Below are 16,254 nucleotides of genomic sequence, written 5' to 3' on the forward strand. Positions count from 1 at the left end.
CTCTCCCTACGCTCCTGCCTCCTTCTGACTGCAGACATAACAGCCATATAAGAACCATGCTAGTCCTGAGGGAGGTGAGGCAGGACACTCCCAGGCCTCACAGCTATGACCCACCCAGGTCCAAGATGGACCCAGGATCTTCCTCCTGCCACTGACCTGGAACTTTGGGAGAAGGAAGAAGGAGGGAGGGTGCAGACATCACTAAGGATGTTGATCTGTTGCATGCAGGATGAAGAAGCTGTAGGGTTTGAAGACTGTTTGAGCCCTGAGAAGCAGAGGCTATCCCCAATGTCCCAGTGTGGGAGGGACTGGATATGAGATTGACTGGTGCTGATGAGGTTCTCCAGACAAGAAGTGGGGGTCGGGGGCTCTGTGGACACTCTGGTCCCAGCAGGGAGACAGATCCCTGATTCCACCTGAGGATACCACTCTGACAGCTTGTGTGGCCTGAGCAGAGGGACCCCAAGAGCCCAAGTGAATATCTGCCCGCTGACCACCAAAGGATGAGGCGGTCTACTAAGTGTAACCGTCTAACCAGTGCACTGAAGAAAGGCTCACGCCTGTGGCTTCTGCAGAGATCCTTCCTGGTAGTTCATCTTTCCTGTTACAACAGGATAGTACCAGCACAGATCTGACCTGTCTATCCCCTTGCTTTGCAGACCTGTGGTCTAGCCTGCTGAGTGGAGTGGGCCCTGGTGTGGTGCTTATCCTGGGAAGCTAAGGCCCTGGGCCTGTCAGTTCAGAGGCAGTAGCAAGGTCCCTCAAGCTCCCAGTTTATTGTGGTGACTAGGTCAGGCTCTACTGTGTGGGACATAAAGCTACCTAGGCCTATCTGCATGTAGGGTCCGTAGGGAGCTGAGGGACAGGTCACCCACTTCATTGCCCCAAACTGGAAAACAAGAGTGCCATGCCTCAGTTTCCCCATTTGATATCACTGATAGTTCCCTGCCCCTCACCCCAATATATACCCAGGAAGTGCCAGGTTTCATTGTCAGGATAGAAAGCACATCAATTTGTTACAGGCCCAGGAAAGGTGTTGTTACAGCCTATCTTCACAAATAACTTCCCAGGTGACAAGCCAACAATAGGGGCAAGCCAAGGTATGGGAGTCCACGCAGGCTTTGGTGACACTCTGAACCCTGGGCCTGAGCCACAGCTCACTTTGGGCCAGCTAGGGTCTCCCAAAGCCCCACCTCTCGTTGCTTATTCCTGACAGGAAACTGCTGACAGAGGGGAGGCCAGCCCTGGCCTTGGAGATGTCGGTTTGTATCAGCAGTGGTAAGGTCCTTCATTTGGTGCACATGGCGTTGGATTCTTCACAGCTGGTGGCTCTCACAGCTTGTCTTATCTCCCACAGAACCAGCACAGACCCAAAGCAGAGACCACAAAAATGAATATGGTATTCATCAGCTGGCTCCACAGAGAGCCTAACCTGCCCCCAGCCCTGACTCTCCTAGGCAGACCCAGAATCCCTGTGCCAGCATAAGGCCAGTCATGGCCCTGGCACAAGCAGAAACTTTCCCAGCTCACCAAATGTCCTTGATAAGTACAGGGACCAGGGCCAGGGACAACCTGGTGCTTAGACTGTGGGAAGGTCAGAGAAATGGTATAACAGGCCCTAGGCCACACACCTCAGATGCTGGGCAAGAGGGGCAATCTGAGGATTTCCAATGGCCCAGGATATCGCTTCTTGGCGTTGGTGGTTCTGTCTTGGAAGATTAGACTGAAGGGTCTTGTTCTACAAGCCAGTTGTCCATTCTGCAAGGGCTGAGCAAGGCATTACTGACCAGGACAGAGGTCTTGGCTTGACTGTGTGGCCTTGCATCTCAAGATGACGATCTGCCTCTCTCTCTGACCTGTTTGTTGGGGCAGGAAATTGTCCTCTAGGGTTAGGTGAACGCAGGTAGGGCAATACGTTCCCCCCAGTACCACTCAGATGCTCCCCCCAAATCTTCATGACTGTCATGGAAGTCACTTCTGTGTTTCTGTTAGGGAAAAAAGCAAACCCAGACAGGTTTAGAGCCACACAGCTGGGTGACACCACTCCCACTCCAGGCTGCTACCCTTGATAGAGTACAAGGCCCTTGAATGGGGTCGTATCTATCTTTGCCTTCCAGACCTCAGTTTCCCAGATTGCTCCTTGATTACCTGCCAGCCAACAGTGTGAGGTTCTGGTAAGTTTGCTCTTGGTGGCTTCTAGACAGCTCTGTCCAGGTATGGAGATGCAGGATACAGGCCATCCAGGGTTTAGTGGCACAAGCCCTGGGGCCCTAGAGGGTCCCAAGCCCCCTTTAACATGCTAAACTGTTGGCCTGGCTTCCCCAGGCACCTTCATCACTGAAAAATTATGTTAACACACAGCCCAGGGAGTGCATGACCTAGGGAACAAAGGGCTTGGAGTCTATTCTGGGGAGGCCCTTGGTAGAGAGCCAGCCATGGGCTGGGCAGCAGGGCAGAGTCATGATCCAGGCCAACTAAGCACTGGTCAGCTTCAGTAGCTCACATATGTCAAGATTATAAACTTACAAAAGGCCTGATGTAAAGTAGGAGGCTGAGGGAGGGTCCGTCATGGCCAAGGGTTTAGGGACACTTACATGTCCTCTCAGAGGGTTTTCCTAGCTGACCCACCAGCTCAGCCTTAGTTCCTTTGGAACAGGAGATTGAAAGGAAATGCAGCCATTCAGAGCCTGGGTCCACACGCCTTGCTCAGGCCTTGTCCCTGCACAGGTTTCCTCGTGAATCTCACTGTCCTACCAAGAACAAGATATTAGTTCTGCCTACAAAGATTAGGGAGGACCAGGAAGGTTAAGTATCTCTGAAGGTCTCACAGCTGGTAATCAGAAGATGGTACCTGTGCTGTATTAAATCATAGCCACAGCCTTTGTGTAGAGAAAAGTGGAGCCCTACCTTGGAGGCTTAGAGGAGCCCTAACCTAGCCCTCCCCACCCACCCTTTGCAGGGGCCAGAGCTATGTGGAAGGTTGGCGCCCAGTCAGTCTCCTTTGTCTACCAAATTCCAGGCTAAAGAAGACAGGTTGACTTCTGCCCCCAAAGCACTATGGGAACATCCTGCCAAGATGGAACCCAGAGTTGGAGCCCACCAGTGAGGCTGTGGCTCTAGTTACAGATGAGGAAGCTGGGGAGCACTTAGGTATTTGCCCCAGGCTACCCCGCTTTGAGGTACCAAGCATCCTTCACATCCTTTCCAGATGTAACAGCCACAAAGTAAGCCCAGGCCTCTGGGCTTGGGACCCAGTCTCTCCCCTCCTCAGTAAGCTCATCTTGGAAGCACACTCATCACTGTTTCTTCTTCCCGGAGACCCTGAGATGTGGCTGTAACCTATCTTGGTAAGATGCGGGATGCTGCTGGCCCTCAGTGTCCCTAGCTTTGTGAAGGCACACGCTCAGAGCTTGTCACTTCATTTGCACCAGCTCCCCTGTGTGGAGAGCCCCTGGTGATGCATTACTATCAGTGACAATATAGTCATGTGTCACTTGATGACAGGGATGCCACAAAGAACAAGGCCACTAGGAGACTTGTCACAGTGCAAACAGCCCACAGAGAGCCTGTTGCTCCCAGGGTCATGATGGGCAAAGCCACACTAGGGTGACTCGAGCATAAGGTACAAACGGTGACATCAAGAGATGTCGTCAGCACAGAAAGGGCAAAGCTGTCACTGGGCCCCATCCACTTTTCCTCCGTGAGCAGAGAGTGCATGAACAGTGTCGAGTGTGGCAGGGCTGGTCACCCACGACCACCACCCAGTCCCTGGAACCCAGCTACGCACTGGCCACGTGTTCACTACTCCCAGCACCACAGATTCACGGGGACCCTCCTGCCTGCGGTGTCACTAGATGACAGAAGCTTTCCCGCTGTCATAATCCTATGCAGTGGATGCTGCCATTGAACAACACGTCTTCACATTATTGTGACCGTAGCCAAAGCTGCTGGTTGGGTCATGTGTTAGGTACCACCCAAGCAGGATCCAGACGTCACCTGCACAACCGTGAGGTGGCCTCCATCATTTGCCACCCCATCCTCACAAACGAGCCAAGGCTGAGAAGCAGCATGCTTTGGGCCACAGCCTGGTGCCCTTTCTTGTCACTGTGACAAGTGCCCAACAAAAGTAACTTAAGGAAGGGTTTGAGCTGGCTCACAGTTTGAGGGTCCAGTTCATTGAGGTGACAGAGGCACGGAGGAGGCAGGAATGTGAGGCAGGTGTTCGCTCTGGTCCCATGGGACGCTGAGAGAGATAAAGGCTGGTGTTCAGCCTGCCCTCTTCATTCAGTCCAGAACCCCAGCCCAGGGACGGGTACTGCTCACATTCAAGATGAGCCTTCCTTCTTCAGTGAAACTTCTCTGGAAAGATTCCAAGAGACAAACTCAGGGGTGCGTCTCCATGGTGATTCTAAATCCAGCCAGGTTGACGGTGGAGATGAGCCATTGCACCTCACCCCCTTGCAAACTCAACACAAACACATCACCGTAATCCACAGCATCCCTTCGTGGCCCATAAAGTCTCTCTTCCACCTCAAAATGGAAGATGCATTTTGTCTATCTCTGAAAGTTCCCCATAACCTTTACAAGTTTAAAACACTGCTCAAAACCACAAAGTGCTTCTGAGACCCAGGCCATCTCCTACCCATGAACCCCTATAAAAACCAAAAAAGTAGTTACATATTTCTAGTAGTGTTATAGAACCAATGTTCTTATCCCAAAAGGGAGGAATGAGAACACAGCCAGGAAGGCCAGGTGTGGGCAAGACGCAGATCCAGCGAGTCATACACTGCAGAGCCATATCTGGCACCTGGGACTCCGGATGGAATTTTCTGTGTGCCTACACCCTTGGGCCACCCCTGCCCCTCTAACCCTGCCGCCTAAGCACGTCTGACCCCTCTTCTGGGCCAGCTTCACTCTGTGCCTGTAGCTTTTGTATCTTTCGTGCCTGTAAAAATCATCTGGGCAGTGCTGCCGGCTGGAGATGTAGCCCAGCCCCCTTTGGACCGCAGATGATCTGCACTCATCTTCAAGGCTGACTCCTGAGTACAGATCCCTGTGAGGGCCACCTCCCCTGGGGCTCTTTCCTTTTGCATTTCTACCTGGACCCTTTAATGGGTGGAGCCTTTGCCTCTTGCCCAAAGTCCCGGTGGAGATAGGAGCTGCTTTCTCTGAGCCTTCTGGTCTGCCGGGTGAGCTCTCTCTTTCTCTCCTCTTTGCCAAATTGTAGGTTTCCCATTCTTTCTCACACACCGGTTGCTTTCTGTTACTATCGACCTGGATAGAAGCCTTGAGCAATTACCCCACCACTCCCTGGCACTCTGCTGTCTGGAAATGTCCCCACCCTTTACTTTTGAGTCCAGTCTCATCTGAATGTTCAGGATGCAGGCAGACATATGGGCTCTAGCACAGTTCCTGTTAGAGTCCCATGGCCCCCCTGAAACTGCATGACCCTGCTAGGCTCAGCTTACAGTTCTTTGTAGAGCTTCTTAGCCTATCGCTCCAAACGGCTCCGCACCCCTCCACAAACCAGTCCCCGAACTCTCAAAACCTCACGCTTGGTACTCGGGTTTATCAAAGTCCTACTTCTTAGCGACAATTCTCTATTTTTGGCAAGTGCTTTCCTTGTGGTTCTGACCAAATACCTGAAAGGAATCAGGTGAAGGGAGAGAGGGAGGGAGGGAAAGAGAGAGGGAGGGAGCCTCGTGGTTTAAGAAAGGACAGATTCTGTGATGGTGGGGAAGGCAGCAGGGGTGTGGGGCAGTGGGTCACAGGGCATCTGCAGTCAGGAAGCAGAGGGGAAGGAAATAGTGGTGCTCAGCTAACTTCTCCCGTCCATCCATCCATCAATCCATCCATCCATCCATCCATCCATCTATCCATCAATCCGTTCATCCATCCATCCATCTATCCATCCATCCATCCATCCATCAATCCATCAATCCATCCATCCATCCATCCATCCATTTATCCATCCATCCATCCATTCATCCATTCATCTATTCATCCATCCATCTATTCATCCATCCATCCATCCATCCATCCATCCATCCATCCATCTATCCATCAATCCATTCATCCATCCATCCATCCATCCATCTATTCATCCATCCATCCATCCATCAATCCATCAATCCATTCATCCATCCATCCATCCATTCATCCATCTATCCATCAATCCATTCATCCATCCATCCATCCATCCATCCATCCATCCATCCATCTATCCATCAATCCATTCATCCATTCATCCATCCATCCATCCATCTATTCATCCATCCATCCATCCATCCATCCATCCATCCATCCATCCATCCATCAATCCATTCATCCATCCATCCATCCATCCATCCATTCATCCATCCATCCATCCATTCATCTATTCATCCATCCATCCATTCATCCATCCATTCATCCATCCATCCATCCATCCATCCATCCATCCATCCATTCATTCATTCAGGGACTCAAGCCCATGAGATGGTGCCTCCCACATCCAGCGTTACCTTCCTCAGTGAAACCTTTGGGAAACCCTCACAGACACACCCAGGGCTGTGCTTGTGTGCCTTTCTAATCTAGTCAGGTTGACAATGAAGATTTTATTATTAATTAATTAACTTATTTATTTATTTATTTAATGTACGTGAGTACATTGTTGCTGTGTTCAGAAGAGGACATCTGATTCCCATTACAGATGGTTGCGAGCCACCCTGTGGTTGCTGGGAATTGAACTCAGGACCTCTGGAAGAGCAGTCTTAGCTCCTGAGCCATCTCTCCAGCCCGACACTAAAGATTAACTCTTATAGTTGTAGAGCCAAGATCCTCCTATCCCTGTGAGAGACAACCTCTGCCAGTGTGGGGGCTCTGCAGCAGAACCTGGCATAGCAGGAGAGACAGCAGATGCAACAGGAAAAGTGGGGGAGGGGTGGGGATGCCCAGGACCTCCCCCATGGGTGTCAGAAAGGCTGGGGAGCCTCCCCAAGGTCCCTTCCCAAAACTACAGTTGGAACTCAAAACGGGAGGTTTGTGCAGTGGTGTGGGGGTTGCTCTGAGAATGACAGGAGGGACTCCCCCTTGCCACCTCGGGCTTGCCCCCGTCACCCACTGGCATGTTGGCCTAATTGAGCAAAGATCTTCTCTGGCTTCCAGCTCTCATCTCTCAGTTATCACTTCCGCTTGATACCCACAGGTGCCATTTGACCCTGTGGGAGTTGGCAAGACTTACCCCCCAACTCCATTCTCTGGCCCCTGAGTTATCAATTAATTATAGCTCGACGATGTATCTGAAACTGCTCCAAAGTGTCACTCTCCTGCTCACAACCCTTCTTTGACTCCCTACTGCCCTCAGTTAAGGCCTACAGTGTACCTGCTGCTCTACAACCAGAAGGTATCCTCCTAGCCTTGTGAAGATGGGTCCTACAGGCCCCAGGGCCCAGTCTTTGCTAAGCCTCTTCTCAAGTCCTTGTTAGTCTTGGATCACTCTGCCCATCTGATTCCTGTGAACTCCATTCAGGGCACCCAGATGCCCTTGGACCTTCTGCCTGTCCCAACCCTCAACCCTAAGCATGGAGTCTGTCTATGTTTCTATGTCACCATCAGGAGTTTCCTGAGGACTCAGTGGTTCCAGTGTTGCGGGTGTCACAGGGATCTGTGTGTGTCAGGCTTCAGAGTGTCCTTGCAGGCCCAGGGCTCAGTGACTCCGCCCAGAAGAAGGAGCACGTGGCAACCCTTGAAGCTCCCAGGCTGTCCTGTCCAGTCCAGCCAGTGTGCAACTAACTGGATGCTGGTGGTTTATTAGCGAGTACATGCGCTGCTGGCCTCACACCTTCTCCCTTTGACTGTATCCTTGAGTTCAATTACTTTTACCCACACCCTGCTGAGACTCTTCTCTTAGGCAGATAATGACATGTGAAGAAGTCTCTTTATGTAAATGAGCTGTAATGAACGTCACAGGATGTTAGGATTCTCTTGAGCCTTTTGCCTTCTGGTCTCCCCACTAACCCACAGGTGGCCTGGTGTGGGGGGGCATCCAGCACGGGTGGGTGTCAGCATACCATGCTGTTGCTATAAATCCATGAACAAGATCACTGCAGCCAATAGAAAGATGATAACTGGAACAGAATTCCTGCAAGTCACTGGATCTGCTCAGGGGACAATGGGAAAGCAAACCTTCCCTCCTCCAGGAAGCCTACCAGGCCTGGCCAGTCCACTCAGTGTGGCCTCATACTTTGCAGCTTTCTCTGTTCTTAGAGCAGTGAGGCTTGGCTTCCCTGACTTCACTCAGAGGCCTCACTGTGGATTCAGATTTCCATGTCTGTATATCCACGGAACCGATGACAACTGGGAATCCAGAAGGTGATGTGTATGAGTAGGGGAATGCAGGAACAAGTAAATGGTACTCAGGAAGATGGATGGAAGATGGCTATGTGGGTGAATAGATGAATAGGTGGGGGGGGGCAGGTATGTGTGTGTGTGTGTGTGTGTGTATGCATGTGTATTGGTGGATAGGTGGGTGGGTAGGTGGATGGATAGATGGATTAATGAATGAAAAGATGGGTGGATGGATGGATGAAGAGGTGGATGGATGAATGGATGATGGATGAAAAGGGTGGTGGATAGGTGGGCGGATGCATGGAAAGGTAAAGTGGAAACTTAAGAGTTCTTTGGAGAGTTGGTCTGATGGAGTTTTGCTGAGGCAAACGTGTGACGGAACATTTCGCTGAAGTGGACACAGGTGAAAAGGCTAAGGCAGACTCTTGAAGGAATGTTTAGCTGAAGCAGACACAGGAGAAAAGATGTTCTGCTAAAGCATGCACATGAGAGGACATGTGATGAAGGATTCTTCAATAAAAACACGTGTATTGGTCTGTCTTACACTGTGTAGTTGAGCTGCATTTGTCAGGACTCCATAGAGAGAAATGCACCAAAAAACCTGGTGGTGGGCTGCAGTTCCTTGCCCCTCCATCTCCTGGCATAGCCACCATCACCATTTAAAAGTCAGCGCAACCTCTCTTTCATCCAAGGCTGTGGCCAGCACTTGGTGGTAGGTAACCTTAGCTTCTTCTGTAGCTTAAAAACCTGCCCCAGCCACACAGGAGAATGGGAGTAATGCCAGCTTGTGCTGTGTCATGTGGCCTAACCAAGAGCAGCAGCAGGCTACGCTTTTGCTGTTATCATAGCACTGGGACCCAAGGCCAGGTTCTCACACATGCTAAGAAAGTGTTCCATCGTGAGCCACATCCCCAGCCTTGATTTTGCTTTTTATTTAGAGACAGGCTTTCACTAAATTCCTCAGATTGTCCTTCCGCTCACTGTGTATCCCAGGATGACCTGCAACTTGCCTGTCTCTGTCTCAGCCTCTTTCTTGAACAGCTGACATTACAGGTCTGCACCATGCACCGTCCACATCGGGCTGTGACATGGCTGCCTTCTGCACCAGCTGGTGGGCTTCTGGGATATCAGCTTCCCTGCTTCCCCAGAGGTGTATGGTCACGTCTGACAAGCATTGGTGAGATGCCTGGGGGTGGGCATCCCAGCGAGTATGGGCCATCCCAAGACATGGTCCAGGCCATGCTACCTATTGAAAAAAAAAAGGTGACCAAATGGCAGGATCTTGGATCATGTGTAAATGATGGCAAATGGGACAAGGCACGGGGTCTAGTGGGCCACCCCTCATCTGGCTGTTCACCTGTGCCAGTTGCTAAGCCTTGAGCATCCCCCCTTCTGGAGCAGGGCAAAGCCACAGCCTGAGTCTTCCATCAGAGCATCCCAACCAAAGCCAATTGCTCCCCAGGAATAGAAGGTGACACTGTTCTTTAGCTCAAGGATCTGAAGCTGGCTTGGGACACTGCAGTCCCATTACCCACCCCCTCTGTGTGTTATGCCCCCCCCCCCACAGTGTGGACAGCTGCTGCTAGAGGCTCTGGGCGCATGGCTGAGCCCTGCCAACTGTTGAGAGACAAGAAAGGCCACCTTCAAATGTGCTGAGCCAGCACCTGGTTGTTAGTCCTATTTCCAAAGTCTCTGTAGGATAAGGACATCCTTCTGCCACTTACGAAGGGGTGACCTTTAAGCCTGTTGCCCAGAAGAACCTGGCCTTGCCTGGCTTCAGGGTGTGACTCCCCACCACCTAGATTCTGCTCCCGTTGAGTGACTTGAGGATGGGAGCCCCCACTCAGCACCCATGCAGACTTGCAGCTGTCCAGCCTTGCTAGCTGCAGGCTTGGTTTTGACCTCTCATATCTACTCGCAGAAACAGGAAGGGCTATTTGCTAAGGGCTTCCCCGAGCCCTGGGCCTGGAGCAAAGCTCAGGTCAGACAATCCAGTTCCTGGTGACTTTGGAGGAGTCCCTGGTCCTCTCTCAGACTTTCGTCCTGCATCAAATGGGGGTGTACATACAGAAGGAGCTTCAACTCAGCGGACGCCTCCTGCTGCCTCACGGGACACTGCTTTGGTGATGATGTTTAGAGAACAGAAAGCAGCCTTTCTCACTGTGTCTGAGAGCAGGGGAACAAGAACCCCAACAATTACTTTCTGAGCTGGAAAAGACAGTCTGTATTCTCTGCTACCCCTGGTAAGATGGTCCCCATTCCTAGAGGCTGCCCAACATCCTCTGGGTCTCTGCTTGGGGACATCACAGCGCAGGTACACATGTGTGGGTCAGGGACTGTCCTTGCAGGTGGTGTAGCCCCAGGAGTGACACATTCAGACCCTACAGCTCCCAAACCCCCTAGTCCCTGTTTGAATTCTGTGTCTGGAACTCAGTTATAGGCTGGGCAGTGAGTGACATAGGTTTGCCCTTCAGAAGAGCCAGTGGACAAAACAGAGAAAAGATCAACAGTCTAAACGGAAGCAGGAAGAGATCTTTCTTCATGTTGGCCCGAGGGGTAATATGCTGACTATAGCCCCGCCCACTATACCTCTTCTAATCAGTAATTGGCCCCATTATATTTACCTGCAACAGAAACGCCCCAGAGGCTTCTGGGAATGAGGCGGCCCAGGGATGCCAATGGGGGAAACAGAAGTGAAGTAGAAAGTTATGGTTTGGAAGTTCAGTTGTGTCACAGGGCACTTTGCCGGGGCAAACACGTGAAGGAGTGTTTTCCTGAAGCAGACACTGGTGAAAGGACTCATGATGAGGGATTCTTTGATAACGACAAGCACATATGGTTCACCTTACATTGTGTAGCTGAGCTCCATTTGTGGTGACTCCATAGAGAGAAACACACCAAAAATCTTCTGGTGGTGATCTGTCGGCTTCTTACCACTTCCGCGGACTCAAGGTGCTGGGCAGAGGGCTGCTAGCGGATACAGACTCATGTGGAGTTTTGCTAAGACAGATTCACGTGGTGAGGCAAGACCTGTGGAGGGCACACGACGGTTGGAGGGAGTATAAAGAGGACGCAGGGGACAGGGACGGAGGGCTGCTGCTTGTGGAGGTAGCTTTGCAAAGATTGGTTGGTCTTAGTCTTTGCTGACCTTCACTTCACTCGAGAAGCACAGCAGAGAACTTCTCCTGGGGTCCCTGCTGGTCTTGTTACCTCCTGCTGACTCGTGCCAATTCGGCAGAGGCCTGGCTGTTTCTGCTAGGCCGTGCCACCGCTGCGATCGTGTTTGCTCTCTGGACACTACTGAACTGGACCGCTGGTATATTCATGAAGTGGATCTAGCTGCCGCTGCTGATTCCTGTGCACTGAACTGCCGATTTCCAGACGATGCAGATGGGATTTGCTCCAAAGAACAATTTCTAAACAGGTCCACTTCCCCCGTATCCTAATAACCTTTCCTTCCCACTACCTCTGATGGCTGGGTGGGCTAGAAGGGGGGTTAAAGCATTTAAGAGCTGTCATTAAAAGTAGGGTCTAGGGCTGGAGAGATGGCTCAGCGGTTAAGAGCACTGACTGCTCTTCCAGAGATGCTGAGTTCAATTCCCAGCAATCACATGGTGGCTCACAATCATCTGTAATGGGATCTGATGCCTTCTCCTGCTGTGTCCGAGGACAATGATGGTGTACTCACATACTCATATATAAAAAGTTTTAAAAATTATAAAAAGCTAGGGTCTGAAAAAAATCTGAAGTTTACACGGAGGAGCCCACAGGTGGGCTACCTGGACACCTGCGATGATGATGGCAGGTCACAGGCTAAGGGACTTCTGCAACCAATTGTTTCTAACTGGCCACTGAGCAGATTGGGGGAATCTAAGGAAAGGGTATTAGAGAGATGGTATACCTGGCTACTCAGCCCTCCATGTTCCCTGTGTGGCACCAAGCCAGCCCACAGGCTCCTTCTTTAAAAAAAAAAAGTCCCACGCTAGGGCTAACTAGATTGGCTCATAGGAACCTTCCAAAGATGCCAGTGTCTCGTCAGGACTTGGGTGCCACTCGCCTACCCCATGCCTTCCCTTCTGTGTCTTTCCTCCTGTCACCAGTTGCTTAGCCCAAAGGCCTCCTCCCAGCTCCTGGGCAACTTGCTTTTTATCCTTGTTATAAACTCTGGCTTTGATCTAGGTTTGATCTTCAGAGTCGGTAGGCTCTGGTGAGTCTGTGTGTGCCTCTCATGAGCCTTAGGGACAAGCCAGCTGATGAGTAGATACACCCTCGGGGACCACTTTGAGGGCAGCAATTGCCTGGGGCTCTGGAACCTGGGCGGAGACCGGGGGACAGGTGGCCTCACTCAGGGACTAACATTTTCTCGTTTCATTTATCAGCACCTGTAAATCTAAACACAGTAACCCGTTAGCAAGCCAGGGATGCTTGGTGGTAATTAAGGTGAGGCCAGAGGACACCAGGGAAGTCTGTGGATTCTTTGTGGTTTCTCTAGAGAGGGGGATCTGATTCCCACGCAGCTGTGGGCTTTGTTTCATTATTTCTTGGGTTTTCTTCAGCTCTCTGATATTATAAAGTGATCTCAATAATGAAACTCAAGAGACTTGGTTCTTGCTGGTGTAGGCCCAGCTCAGAGTGTACAGACAACAGCCGCTGGGGCTAGCATGGGACCCAGGATTGGGATCTGAAGCTTCTCCTGACATCGGGGAGCAGGGAGTAGAAGGGATTGGGCCCTGGAGAAACCAAGTCCTGGGCTGGGCTGGGATGTGGTCTCCTGTATTCAGCTCCGTGAGCCTTCAGCTAAGTGCTCTGCTACCTCAGGACCTTTGCACAAACTGCCCTCCTCCCCTCAGGAGAGCATATCTGACACACCTACTTCTCATACGTTACTCTCTTCCTTCTCAGCCACCATTCCTTCCCCATCCTCACCCCCACTCACACATTTACTGAGTGAGCAACTAGATTCCAGAGTTCTTTAGAAGATGTGGAAGTGGAGGCAGAAGGACGTAGGAATGAGGCGTGCTCCCCTAGTTTCTGGTTTCAGAGAGTGAGGTGTAGGTGAAGGCATTTACAAAGGTATTCTGAGACAGCACTTGCCTGACAAGCTCAGGTTTCTTATGTGCCTCAGTGGCCTCAGTGACCCATGGCCTCCCCCCAACCTGGGACGAAGCTAGTTACACATAATAATAGACTTAACACAGGGCCCCAGACCTTAACACAACTGACACCATGATGGAAGTACCATCTATCACATGATACTCAACACGTGGACAGCACTACCGGCCAAAACTAAGACAGACCTAATCCAACAAAGTCCAGAGTTCTGGGAAAGTCTCTATAGGTACTAACCTTGATTTTTGGCTTCTGTAGTTATCCCTTTGGATGTTTTTGCTAACTGAAGTATATCATCCCACGATATGGTTTTGTGCTTAAAAGATCACTCTGGGAAAGATTTGGGGCTACTCTGGGATCCCAAACACCCAGTGTACTCACTGGCTGGTTAATAAAGACTTTCTATTGGCTTAAACCCATGGCCAAATAGTCTTCTTTGGCGAAAATCTGGTAACACTAGTTGGCTTCCCAGATCTGCAGCCGGTTTCCTGCAACAGTTGCATGCTGCTGCCTGGAGTTACAATGTCTCAGGATTCACATGCAGAGAGAGACCCAAGCCCTGGGCCTCAGAACAGAGCTTTGTGTAGACTGAAGCTCCTGCCCTGTAGCTGATTGAGGAGAGCATCCCAGCTACCCCCTTACCCAGTTGGACTCAGGGCCTCACAAAAGCTCAGTTTGGACACAAGAGCAGAAAACCATGCACATGAGTGATAGGGGTGTGTCTGTAGGACCAGGAGGGCAAGGGTAGACCCTGAAGGAATCCTAGAAGGCTGCTTTCTCCATGCCACAAAAGGAACTTCGCCTGTCCTTACTTTACCAATTGATTGTGGGTGTTGTACCGTATACCCCTCCACCAGTGGTACCCAAGAAGACAACCTCAGGAAGCTAATGGAGCTGTCATCCTGAACGGGGCTCTACCCAGTCATCCACTTTCTGCCCTGCTCTGTCCGGGCAGCTCTCTGTGCGCTTCTGAAATGTGTGGAGAGCCCAGGAAGCCTGAGTGGATATGTACAGAGCAGAAGGAAGTCTTGAGTGAATGTGTTTTGTTGACAGCCATATCAACAATCGAATGCATCAGACCCAAGGGGATGACAAAGCCTTCCCTCTGGGTCAGGCTTGGGGGATGGTGGGGGGAGGATGGCAAACTTCCTCTGATCCAAGTGCAAATGTTGACTATGTGTGAAAGCTAGCAACCAAAGCCAGAGAGAAGTCTAGGAGCAATCAGGGGCCTGGGTGAACGCCATCTGAGGCTCTGCACCCTCAGAGACCTCCTTCAGAGCCCCTCCCCCATGCTGTACCTAATAAATGTGCTGGGGTTCCTGGAGTTGTGTTCATACTATGCTATCAGAGTGCCACTGGGCACCAGCTTTTCTGCACATGTGTCTGTGTGTCTGTCCTTTCTCCATTTCCTACCTCCCCAGTGGGGTCAAGTCCAAAGCTATGTAGGACATACAAATATCACCATCCATGGACTTAGTGCCCCAATGCCAGCTCATTGACACCAGCCTCCGAGGAGAGAGGCATGTCCAAAGTCAGCTCAGATGATCAGGACTCTGAGGGTATGACTTCAGGGGCTTTGAAGGCCTGGGGAACTAGACACAGTTTAAGAGAGGCCAGGCTATTCAAGGAAGTACCACAGAACGGGCAGTCTTGAATGTTCTACAACAGATAAAAAAACAGGAACAGCCCCCCCCCCCAAAGTCACCTGTTCCTCTGGGAAAGGCCCAGAGAAGGCATACTGGTTGAGCCTCAGTGTCCCCAGGCCCTGCCCCTAAAAGTCAACCCACCTAAGGATGGATACTTACTAGTCACCTGTGAGACACTCAGGCAAGGTTAGACCTGCTCTGCTGACTTCACAGTCAGAGCCCAGAGCTGTGTGCCTGAGGATAAGAGACCGCCCCCTGACCAGCTGCTGAACATTCCCTAACAAAACACAGAGCTGGTCTGAAGGAAGACCTGTGCCCAGCGCTGCCGTGGCCGCTGCCGCTGCCAACAGCCTCCAGCGCTGATGAACAAGGCTGGCCACCCACAGGTCCTTTTGTTGGCTGAAAGGAAAGGCTAAATGGGGAAGCTGGCAGATGTGGCCAGCTCTGAGAGACGCCACCTGGGATTTTGCTCTCCCCATTGAAGACAGAATCCCCCAGCGACACACAGTCTCTCTTTGCTGGCAGGTTTAAGGCTTTGTGTAAACAGGAGCGGGAGAAAGAGAAAGAAACAAGCTTGCCAAAGCAGGATCCCGGCCAGGCTCTGGGCTGTGAACTCCACTGTGGTTTCTTCGTTCTGATGCGATTTTAAAGAAAACAATGTAGGAACAGGAGCTGAGTCCACTTAAGAGGGTCGCAGCCTGGATGTGGATTGAGAGTGTGTCCCATGAGGCTAAGATGTCATGAGGTTGGTCTCTAAAGCAGATGGGTGTGTAAGAGGTGAGGGGACCTTTAAGAGTCGGGGCTTAGTGAGAGGGCGTTAGGTCTCAAGGATTAGGGAGATGTCCTTACCCCATTAAGGTCATTTTTAGGGGCTCTCTCAAGCCTAACCCCAGCCACACTGGGCTGGTTTCATCTCTCTTCTCACCCCCACCCCCGCCTGTACACACACCCACCATCTGCCTCATAACCTTTACTAGACACAGCCTTATGCTGTTGGGACTTTCAGCCACCAAAACAGTAACCTAAATAAACCTTTGTGCCACACACCCACCATCTGCCTCATAACCTTTACTAGACACAGCCTTATGCTGTTGGGACTTTCAGCCACCAAAACAGTAACCTAAATAAACCTTTGTGCTCTTCTTTGTAAAACAATCAGCCTTGAGTATTT

Source organism: Apodemus sylvaticus, chromosome 17 (genome assembly GCF_947179515.1).
Source record: "Apodemus sylvaticus chromosome 17, mApoSyl1.1, whole genome shotgun sequence".
Classification (NCBI taxonomy): Eukaryota; Metazoa; Chordata; class Mammalia; order Rodentia; family Muridae; genus Apodemus; species Apodemus sylvaticus.